This window comes from Ipomoea nil, unplaced genomic scaffold (genome assembly GCF_001879475.1).
Source record: "Ipomoea nil cultivar Tokyo-kokei standard unplaced genomic scaffold, Asagao_1.1 scaffold2279, whole genome shotgun sequence".
Taxonomy (NCBI): Eukaryota; Viridiplantae; Streptophyta; class Magnoliopsida; order Solanales; family Convolvulaceae; genus Ipomoea; species Ipomoea nil.
Genome location: NW_017618707.1, coordinates 196,604 through 208,869, shown reverse-complemented (window position 1 = coordinate 208,869; position 12,266 = coordinate 196,604). Strand labels below are relative to the sequence as shown.

Sequence of the window (12,266 nt, the reverse complement as noted above, 5' to 3'; positions counted from 1 at the left end):
CAAAATGGATAGATCCCTTATGCACATCGACATTTGACCTTGTCTATTGAGTCAATTTAAGTCACCGTAATTACATCATCTCAAATATTCTATCGTGTTCGGATGTCGAGCCTTTAAGATTGAGAATTCAACTTTTTGGAAGAAAAATTTACGTCTTTAGTAGTAATGGTACAACTTACAACACACCCTATGATCAATCCTTAAAAAAAAATTGATAAATATATTTTTAAAAACTAAACTCACACTATATGTTCAAATTTTATTATAAGAAAGAAAATGAAACAAAAACAAAAACTAGAATTATTTTTTTTTTAAATTTGTCAGCTTGCTACTGACTCTAGACTAATCCTAAGTCACAGAATTCCGACCCAAAAGTAATTGGAGAATGTAAATCGCAATCGTCCAAACAGTTTTTCAGTCAGTTTCTGTAATTCACTCGTGCACAAAAGATGAAAAGATCCATCTCCGCCCTTTTATTTTTGGGTCCGGAACATACAAACTGCAGCTCTAAGTTAACATTCTCTTAAGAAAGATGTTTTTTCTCAATAGCATTATATTACAAAGGTGTCATCGACGACAACATCGTTTGTTGTCCGTACGATGAGGAAGGAAACACGAGAACAGAGTCTGCATTGCATTCCTGACAACTTGGCCCCTCTTCGGAATCAAACGCGGCCGAGGTGGGGAGCAGGTGGTGGCGGCGCCGCCAATCCTAGGCTGCCGGAAGCCTCCAATTCCGCTGTGCTCGGTAGTGGCAACCGTCATTTTTGCAGTAATTTATAATTGGGAGTAGAAATGGGGAAATGAAAGTATAATTGAATTGTTGAGATATGATTGAAAGGCTTGGGGTTGGGGTATTAAAAGGCGCGCCAAACCGAGTAAAGAAGAAGCGTCTGCGTTCGATCATTTTTCTTCTTTCCGTTTTTGTTTTTGTTTTTGTTTTTTTCTTCTCAATAACCAATAAACTTGAATGGTTTCAGATTTTGAACAAGTCCATCAAGAAGGGGTCATGATTACCTACCTGCGTCTCCATAGCAGTGAATGGTGGACTTGCTTCTACATTTTTTCAACTCATTAACGTTGAGGAAAATTTTTAGAATGAATCGTACCGTGTATACTGCTAACAATTTTGAATGAAAATTAGTATTAATTGTAATAATATTGCGTATTCAATTACAAGGACCTAGATTGCTCATTTGTCAAACAAATAAATGGTCATTAAAAAATAATAGACTTGTTTAGTAAATGGCGGATTCGCTAAAATTTTGACAGAAACGCCAAAATGGCATTTTGATCAAAATCAAAACACCAAATTATATGTTCAGTAAAATGGTGGTTTGGAGCATGCTGCTCCAAATCGCCATTTTTGCAAACGCTGCTAAGAGCAGCATTTGCCCTTTTGGCATTTTGAGGAAAGCATGTCCTTTTCTCAAAACGCCCTCCATATTTAAAAATAAAACAAAAAAAAAAAGTCATTAAGGCTCTATTAATCCGCTATCCGCTAACCGCGGATTGCCAAACAAGGCCAATCAAGAGAAAATGACACTTTTTCCCCTTAATTATATGTTTATAGTACATTTTTCTCCTGAATTATTTATGTAAGCACATTAGTCCCCTCAATTATTCTAAAAGTGACGATTTTTCTCCTGATATATTAAATTGACATTTCTACCATTAAAGTAAACATTTTATTTATTTTTTTTCTCCAACGAATTCTTGTTTATACGTAGGGATGATCAACCGAACCGAACACTATAGCAATCGAATTGAAAATTTCCGGTTATGATTCAGATCCAGAACCTAATATTTGGATTTCAGTTTATTAAAATTATGAACCGAGAAAACTAGATCTTGAACCGTGAACTGGCGGTTCCGGATCTGGTTCGTGATTTTTGAACTGTCTTTATTTTAAAATTTTATTTTTTATTTTTAAAATAGTCTACATTCAACAATAAATGTATTTTATTTGTTTCAGTTTGGAACATGAACCGGCTGTTCTGGTGTGCGATTTTAATAAACTCTAAATATCATGTTTCGATTGTAAATTGTAATTGGAATATTTCGATTTGTTTGTTATAGTGCATGTTCAGTTTGGACCAAATTATAGTCATAATTTGTTGGAGAAGAAAAATAAATTAATTGAACCAAATTATAGTCATAATTTGTTAGAGAAGAAAAATAAATGAAATATTTATTTTAAGGATAAATATGTCCATTTAATATTTCAAGGGGAAAATATCCACTTAAATAATTTAAGGAAAAAAAGTACTATAAGTATATAATTCAGGGGAGAAAGTGCAATTTTTCTTATAATAAGCTAAATTAAGTACTATTCAACGTGTCCTAATGATTTCTTAATTTTTATTGATAATTGTTACAAAAAGAAATCAAAATTTAAAAATGTTTCCTTTGAAATTATATTGATACTGTTAGAGCTATGAGACATAAATTCATTAACATAAGAATCTTGCTATACTATCAGAGAACTAGAACACAAAGAAAACACTTTAAATTTTTATCGAAAGTGTTGTAAAATTTCTTTAAAATGATTTACGAGAGCAAAGGAGAGGAAAAACAAAGTATTTTATGTTCTCAAACCTACATCACAACGAGGCTCATTTGCACCCCTACATGCTAAAGAGAGCATTTATGTTATACGATTCAAGTTTTTTTTTTTTTTTTTTTCTCTAAAAGAGAATGTATATATAATAGTACAAACCCACTTCTCATTTCAATGTAGGACAAATGTTCTTTCCAAGCCTTTCCGACTCTATTTTTACAACTCAAATAAGTCTACTTTGAGAATTAAGAATCAACTTATCAGTCACCAATTATCCGTTTTAAGCGAACAATATATAAATTTCTTCATTTCACTCAACAAAAATAGTTTCCTGTTGTTTTGAAGCATCAAAATCCTTTGGATTTTCTTTCTCCTCTCTCGAAATATTATTTTCTAGAAAGATAATCTGCCAACACTTCCAAAAATTATACGAAGTGCTCGCTTCTTGTTCTTGTTCGCCGACCTTTTAGTTTGAGTATATGTGTGTGTGTGTGTGTACATATATATATATATATATATATATATATATATATATATATATAAAAGATCATATGAGAACACGTGCTTATGTGAGAACGTGAGAACACATCATGTGCATCCATCTAATATTTTTTAATGGTCTAGATTAGATTAAGTGTGTGTGAACGCGCATTAAATATGTGCAAACGTGATTTAGTGTGTTTGCACACATTTAATGCGCGTCAGCACACATTTAATCTAATTTAGACCATTAAAAAATATTAGATGGATGCACATGATGTGTTTTCACGTTCTCACCTAAACACATGTTCTCACTAGAACCCTACTTATATATATATATATATATATATATATATATATATATATATATATATATATATATATATATATATATATATATATATATATATATATATATATATATATATATATATATGTTGGGTAATATGGTTGAAAATTCCCAAAAATAATAATCCTACGAAAAGATTAATATTATATGGGAAAACAGAAAGAATTGGGAAGGAAAAGGTTGAGTGTTTGGGTAAAGGTTTAGCACGAGTTCGAACACAAAGTTCTTTTCCTTAAAACCTTATTTGCTACCTCCCACAAGTGCTAGGAGCGTTGTAGCCTAGGTTTCCCAGGATAAAACGTGCTACGATTCCTTGTTTAAGCAACTAAACAAGGAACCCGACAAACAAAGCAAGACTTAGAACACTGGTTGGCTAAAAGAAGAGAGTAGAAGCAGAGTTTTGAGATGAAAAGCTATTGGAATTCCTTTGTTTCTCACTATGTGTAAAATGCTACTGCTCTACCTCTCTTTATATAGGGATGTTGGAAGGGATAGCATTCAACATGGCCTTTAATTGGTATTAAACCAATTTGTATAACACCTGTAACGGTCACCACTAAGTAGGATTAAACTCAGAATTTAAAATTGGAATTAAAACAGTATTAATTCCGTTCGGTTTTGGCCGAACCAAGTGACTATATCAGATGGAAAATGATACCGAAGTTAGGCATAACTTAGCCCGCAAGGCCAGCCCATTTCCGGACGACATTCGTGCCCGCAGGTGCCTGCACACGCGAACTAGGGCTTGATTTCAAGCCTTTTTTATGTCCTCTAGTTGGATTTTGATTTGCACCCCCCCCCCCCCTCCCCGCGCGAGAGAGCCTCTATGCTATACAATTCTACAAGCTTAAAAAGAGCTCATGTATATAAGGGGGGCAAATCTTGTTTCCAAACCAATGTGGGACAAAGTCCTACATTTTCCCTTCATTTCCCAACTTAAATGGGTCAACTTTAAGAATCAATATCTCATTCACCCATTATCCGTTTTGAGCGTACAATATATCAATCTCTTCGTCTTACTACGAAGAATCCGAATCCACTTTGACCCGACTCAAATCGGAAGTGGACCCCACTGATAATTGTACCACAAAATAGCCACTTAATATGCCATTTTATGCCATTTTAAGCTAATTTTTCCAACAATCCCCCACATGAATGAAAATTGATTTTCGGGGTAGTTTTAAAACGGAAACAACTGTGTTCAACGGTCGATCCCTGCATAGGATAGGTAGGGTCACACCCTTTGAACCTTCCCTCGTGAAGATACATTTACTCTACTGACTGTACGGTAGAACGCGATGTCTTTGAACCGACTGCCGTTTGTGTAGACGATGACATATCTCACACAGGAACCTCCCAACCATGCTTTGTTCTCATGATTGTGCCCATTTTGGTTGTGGGTCACCATTCCTAGTTCTGCAAGAGTTTGTGAAGAATTGTGCCCGTCAATTCTCCTTTGAAGCGACCCTCACTTCTCTCTCACATAGGTGATTCTTTCTCGAGTATCCCGCATACTCACATATGTCAACCGACATTCGAATCACTAAAGCATTTAACATGCTAACCTTGTGCAGGAGCCACTGTTTCTAACGAGGAGTGGTAGGGAATCCGAGACCCCCACAGTGACACGCTCCGTTCCATAATTTTGTTGTCCCATTGAACCTAGGTGCCAGCTAGGTTGGGTGTCGACTATAGAACTTTATACCAAGGGCTTTAGACCCATTCCTCGTCTCAACTTCTCCACAGCTACTCTACATAACCCTTTGATTAGCGGATCCGCTATATTGTCTTCTGACATTACGTAGTCAATCGAGACAACACCAGTTGTGAGAAGTTGTCTAATGGTATTATGTCTACGACACACATGTCTAGACTTACCATTATACATATGATTCTGTACTCGTCCAATTGCAGCTTGACTATCGCAATGCACACACATTGGAGGTACAGGTCTTTCCCAATTAGGAATATCCTCTAAAAAATAGTGTAGCCATTCAGCCTCTTCACAACATTTGTCCAAGGCTATCAGCTCAGATTCCATCGTGGATCTAGCTATCACGGTCTGTTTAGAAGATTTCCATGCAACGGCTGCACCGGCTAGTGTAAACACGTAGCCACTCGTGGACTTGGAGTCCTTAATATCGGATATCCAGCTAGCGTCGCTATACCCTTCAAGTACAGCAGGATATCTCCCATAGTGCAGTCCAAGGTCTCGAGTATACCTTAAGTATCTCAGAACCTTCACTATTGCCGTCCAGTGCATGGCACCGGGGTTACTCGTATATCTACTGAGTTTACTAACCGCAAAGGCAATATCCGGCCTAGTACAGCTCATTAGATACATCAAACTACCAATAACCCGAGCATATTCTACTTGAGAAATACACTCTCCGTGGTTCTTGGTTAGATGAACGCTTCGATCTAATGGCGTCCTAGTCCCTTGATGATTATCCTTGTTAAATTTTTTAAGGATTTTATCAATATAATGTGATTGGCTTAACACCAGACCATCAGGTCTTCTAATGATTCTAATCCCGAGGATTAAATCAGCCAAACCCATATCCTTCATGTCAAATCTTGCATTTAACATCTTTTTGGTAGACTTGATCATCCGATCGTTACTACCAACGATGAGCATGTCATCTACGTATAAACAAAGAATGACATAGCCGTCTATCGTTTCCTTAACGTAGACACATTTGTCACTTTCGTTTATTTTAAATCCATTGGTCAACATCGCATAGTCAAACTTCTCGTGCCATTGCTTAGGCGCTTGTTTTAAACCATATAGCGATTTAACCAACTTACACACTTTCCTTTCTTGGCCCTGAACCACGAACCCTTCGGGTTGTTCCATATAGATTTCCTCATCTAGTTCGCCATTTAGGAAAGCGGTTTTAACGTCCATTTGATGAACTTCCAAATTCCGCAGCGCGGCTATAGCAAGTATCATTCTAATGGAATTTATTCTCGTCACGGGAGAATACGTGTCGAAGTAATCAAGGCCCTCGCGTTGCCTGTAACCCTTGATTACAAGCCTAGCCTTATACTTCTCGATGGAACCATCGGGTTTCATCTTCCTTTTAAAGACCCACTTGGATCCTAAGGGTTTACTACCCGGAGGAAGATCAACAAGTTCCCAAGTGTGATTCTGTAAAATAGAATCCACTTCACTTTTAATAGCCTCTTTCCACATTGGTCCTTCTATAGAAGTCACGGCTTCTCCGTACGTTCGAGGCTCGTTTTCTATCAAACAAGATAGAAAATCGGGTTCATTTTCTAATAAACAAGTTAAGAGTACTCGAATCGTACTCCAACAAGTAAGTTAGAAAATCAGGACCAAATGATTTTCCAACTCTCGCCCGCTTACTGCGTCTTGGCTCGAGCTCGGGTTCTCTCTCGGATTCCCCACTATCATTATCCATAGCTTCGTCAAATGTTCGTTTTGACGAACTCGGTCCCTCATTGGACCTACAAGGAAATACATTTTCAAAGAAAGATGCATTCCTTGATTCTATTATCGTGTTCTCGTGTACGTCCGGATTATGGGACTCGTGTACTAAGAACCGATAAGCACTACTATTATGTGCATAGCCAATAAAGATACAGTCCACTGTCTTAGGACCTATCTTTACTTTCTTAGGTGTTGGCACCAAAACTTTGGCAAGACACCCCCACACTTTCAGGTACTGGTAGGAAGGTTTCCTACCGTTCCACAGCTCATAAGGAGTCTTATCGAGCTTCTTGTGGGGTACCTTATTCAAAAGGTAATTACTTGTCAAAATAGCTTCACCCCACGCGTCTTGAGGTAGGCCCGAACTTATAAGCATCGCATTCATCATATCTTTCAATGTACGATTTTTTCGTTCGGCAACACCGTTCGATTGAGGTGAGTAAGGTGCAGTACGCTCGTGTATTATACCTACACTCGCACAGAAGTCACCAATAGGTGCTTCGTACTCACCACCTCGATCGCTTCTAACTTTCTTAATCTTACGATTAAGTTGGTTTTCAACTTCATTCTTATAAAGAATGAATTTTTCCAAGGCTTCGTCTTTGCTTTTAAGCAAATACACATAGCAATAACGTGTGCTATCGTCGATAAACGTGATAAAATATTTATTACCACCTCTCGTTTGTATCGATCTAAAATCGCACAAATCACTATGGATTAATTCTAGTGGTTCAGTTTCCCTTTCAACCGATTTGAAAGGTACTTTTGTTAATTTTGCCTCAACACAAATTTCACAGTTGTTATTTGTGTTAATTTGAAAATTAGGAATATGGTCCATGTTAATTAATCTACGTATAGAATTATAATTAACGTGACCTAGTCTACCATGCCACAAATTGGAAGACTCAAGCAAGTAAACGGAATTAACTTTGCTCTTATTCATGATAATAGGCATTACATTGAGCTTAAAAAAGCCCATCAGTTACATAACCTTTGCCTACAAACATTCCTAACTTAGACAAAACAACCTTGTCTGACTCGAACACCATGCGAAAGCCATGCTTGTTCAACAGTGAGCCAGACACCAGATTCTTCCTCAGCTCTGGAACATACAGCACGTTGTTTAACGTCAGTTCCTTCCCGGAAGTCATCTTCAGAACCACCTTGCCCACGCCTTCCACAGCAGACTGAGCAGAGTTTCCCATCCAAACCTTCTCGCCCTCAACGGTCTCAAAGGTGTTGAACATTTCTCGGTTGCAACACAAGTGCCTTGTTGCACCAGTGTCGATGAACCACTCTCGTGGGTTAGAGTCCACGAGGTTCACCTCGGTCACCATAGCCGAAAGACTAATCTCGACCTCCTTCTGATTGCTTTCCTCAACCATGTTGGCTTCAGAACTCTTGTTCTTCTTCTTTGGAACTTTGCACTCAGAGGACTTGTGGCCAGTCTTGCCACAATTGAAGCATTTTCCATGAAATTTCTTCTTGGTAATGCCTCCTTTCGGACCTAGCTTTTGCTTGTCCTTCTTGTTCTTCTTGGAGTTTTTAGCATGCTCCACAACATTGGCTTTAGCACCAATAGTGACAGAATTTCTTCCATCATTCGTCCTGTTCCCCTCCTCAATTCGGAGTCGCTGGATCAGGTCCTCCAGGTTCATTTCCTTTCGCTTATGCTTAAGGTAATTCTTGAAGTCCTTCCACCCTGAAGGCAGCAAGTGGATAACAGATCCCACTAGGAAGGCTTCACTCAACGTCATGCCTTCGTCACGGATTTTATCAAAGATTAGTTGTAAATCTTCAACCTGACTTAGCACGGTTTTGGAATCAACCATTTTGAAGTCAAGGAATCGGCCAACCACAAATTTCTTTGCGCCGGCATCCTCACTTCGGTATTTATGATCTAAAGCTTCCCACAGCGCTTTCGCTGTGCCAATCTTGCGATATACATCGTATAACGCATCACACAATCCATTTAGGATGTAGTTTCGGCATAGGAAGTCCGAATCCTTCCAATAGCCAACTGCCATCACGGATTGGGCATCCTGTCCCCTTAGTTCGAGAACCTTCTCGGTCAAAAATCTCGCCAAGCCGAGAGTTGCTAGGTAAAACAACATCTTTTGTTGCCACCTTTTGAAATTCGATCCAATACCGGTGAATTTCTCCGATCTTTCGGCCGAACCACTCGGTACCGTAGGTACCCGAGTCATGGGAATATATCCCTCGGTGCTCCCACCATCTTGTGAACCAACGTTCACTGGTGTAGCTTGGGAATTAGCAACATTATTGCCATTCCCACCACTGTTGTTCTCAGCAACATTCTCCTCCCCGAGAGCTGGCAAAACTGGATTCTCCATTTCTTCTAGGAAATTAGAGATTAACAACCAACGGGAAACGGATATAAGGTTTTAAAATTGTTGGGTAATATGGTTAAAAATTCCCAAAAATAATAATCCTACGAAAAGATTAATATTATATGGGAAAACAGAAAGAATTGGGAAGGAAAAGGTTGAGTGTTTGGGTAAAGGTTTAGCACGAGTTCGAACACAAAGTTCTTTTCCTTAAAACCTTATTTGCTACCTCCCACAAGTGCTAGGAGCGTTGTAGCCTAGGTTTCCCAGGATAAAACGTGCTACGATTCCTTGTTTAAGCACCTAAACAAGGAACCCGACAAACAAAGCAAGACTTAGAACACTGGTTGGCTAAAAGAAGATAGTAGAAGCAGAGTTTTGAGATGAAAAGCTACTGGAATTCCTTTGTTTCTCACTATGTGTAAAATGCTATTGCTCTACCTCTCTTTATATCAGCCCATTTCCGGACGACATTCGTGCCCGCAGGTGCCGGCGCACGCGAGCTCGGGCTTGATTTCAAGCCTTTTTTATGTCCTCTAGTTGGATTTTGATTTGCACCCCCCCCCCCCCCCCCCCGCGCGCGCGCGAGAGAGCCTCTATGCTATACAATTCTACAAGCTTAAAAAGAGCTCATGTATATAAGGGGGGCAAATCTTGTTTCCAAACCAATGTGAGACAAAGTCCTACATTTTCCATTCATTTCCCAACTTAAATGGGTCTATTTTGAGAATCAATATCTCATTCACCCATTATCCGTTTTGAGCGTACAATATATCAATCTCTTCGTCTTACTACGAAGAATCCGAATCCACTTTGACCCGACTCAAATCGGAAGTGGACCCCACTGATAATTGTACCACAAAATAGCCACTTAATAAGCCATTTTATGCCATTTTAAGCTAATTTTTCCAACAATATATATATATATATATATATATATATATATATATATATATATATATATATATATATATATATATATATATGGAAGGGATCATGTGCATTTGTTGCTTCCCGTGCGGTTGTGCGGTGGATTAATGTGCGTGAGGTTTATACTTAATGTGCGTGAGTGTTGTGCTTAATATGCCTGAGATTTGTACTTAATGTGCGTCATGTTAATATGCGTGAGTTTTGTACTTGATGTGCCTGAGTATAGTGCTTAATATGCGTGAGATTTATGCTTAATGTGCGTTAGTAGTTCCCAAAAATAATACTCCCAAACGCTCCATTCAAAAGACGGTGTCCAGATTGGGTTTCCATGGTGGTATTCACTATTCAGGGCACTTACAAAACCATTATATTGTGTTTGGGGCAGTTATCATGGTGGTGGACTGGTGGTTGAATTGAGACGAAAAGTAAAGTGGGGTTGGAGAGTAGAAAACAATGATTTCGGCCGGGAAATTGGGTGGTGGTGGACGGGAACCTTTCAACTGCACGAAAATATGGATCATCATCATCAGGGAGGGGCCAATGGCTACTGGGGATGGGGAAGAATCTGGTATCCATATTTTCTGCTGCATTTTACACATTCACGCATATTAAGTACAAATCTCAGGCATATTAGACACAATACTCACACACATTAAGTACAAATCTCACGCACATTAATAACCGCACAACCGCACGGAAACCTTTATATATATATATATATATATATATATATATATATATATATATATATATATATATATATATATATATATATATATATATATATATATATATATATATATATAATTTTGATAAATCGATTTATTCACAACCTAGAAACCCTACCAAACACTTTTTTTTTTTTTTAACTTAATGGGTATATTATTAAGAATTAATTTCTTATACATACACTCATTATACATTTATACATTTTGAATATATAAATATATGAAATTCATAATTAAGAGAATCCAAATCTATTTTGACACAATCCAAATTAATAATAGAAATGCTCAAAACAATACCTCAAAATGACCTCTCACATGTCATTCTCATACTAAGTTTTCAACATTTTTATCCTTATTATTATTAAATATAACATATCCAATATTATAGAAAGATCCTTAGATATTTATAGATTTAACCCCATGAGAAGAAAAAAAAAAATCTAGAAAAACATAACATTCAAAATAGGTTTGAGGAAAGCCAAGCCAAATAAATTAGTAAGATGAGTCGCTATGGCAATTTAAGTTAGATTTACTTCTTTGTGATACTTTGTCAGCTAAAGTCATAAACAAAAACAAAAATTAAAATTACTTTTTTTTTAAAAAAAAATCGGTCAACTTGCTATGTAAGTATGACTCTTTTTCTTAGCTGACTCTAGACTAATCCTAAGTCACAGAATTTCGACCCAAGAGTAATTGGAGGATGTAAATTGCAATCGTCCAAATAATTTTTCAGTTAGTTTTTGTAATTGACTCTGTGCACAAGAGACTCCGCCTTTTTATTTTTGGATCCGGAACATACAAACTGCTGCACTAAGTTAACATTCTCTTAAGAAAAATGTGTTTTCAATAGCATTATATTACTAAGGTGTCATCGACAACAACACCGTTTGTTGTCCGTACGATGAGGAAGGAAACACGAGAACAGAGTCTGCATTGCTTTCCTGACAACTTGGCCCCTCTTCGGAATCAATCGCCGCGGCCGAGGCGGGAGGCAGGTGGTGGCGGCGCCGCCAATCCTAGGCTGCCGGAAGCCTCCAATTCCGCCGCGCTCGGTAGTGGCAACCGTCATTTTTGCAGTAATTTATAATCGGGAGTAGAAATGGGGAAATGAAAGTATAACTGAATTGTTGAGATATGATTGAAAGGCTTGGGGTTGGGGTATAAAAAGGCGCGCCAAACCGAGTAAAGAAGAAGCGTCTGCGTTTGATCACTTTTCTTCTACTGTTTTTGTTTTTTTTTCTTTTTCTTTTCTCCCCAATAATTAAACTTGAATGGTTTCAGATTTTGAACAAGTCCATCAAGAAGGGGTCATGATCACCTACATGCGTCTCCATGGCAGTGAATGGTGGACTTGCTTCTACATCTTTTCAAATTTTCAACTCATTTATTAGGGGTGGGCGTTTCGAGTTTCGGTTCG

The 12,266-nt window shown here is 37.8% G+C and overlaps 2 long non-coding RNA genes across 2 annotated transcripts in view; one reads left to right on the top strand and one right to left on the bottom strand.

The window, feature by feature from the left end:
- Positions 1 to 279: 279 nt before the first annotated feature.
- Positions 280 to 11,977, bottom strand: LOC109150347. The gene is made up of 3 exons (XR_002049127.1): positions 11,670 to 11,977; positions 3,845 to 3,846; positions 280 to 522 (listed from the first exon to the last, which is right to left on the bottom strand). It is a non-coding gene; the product is annotated as an uncharacterized LOC109150347 (long non-coding RNA).
- Positions 10,392 to 12,266, top strand: part of LOC109150348 — a 23,870-nt gene continuing 21,995 nt past the window's right edge. Inside the window, exon 1 of the long non-coding RNA XR_002049128.1 lies at positions 10,392 to 10,493. This is a non-coding gene — a long non-coding RNA (uncharacterized LOC109150348). The remainder of the gene's footprint in view (positions 10,494 to 12,266) is intronic.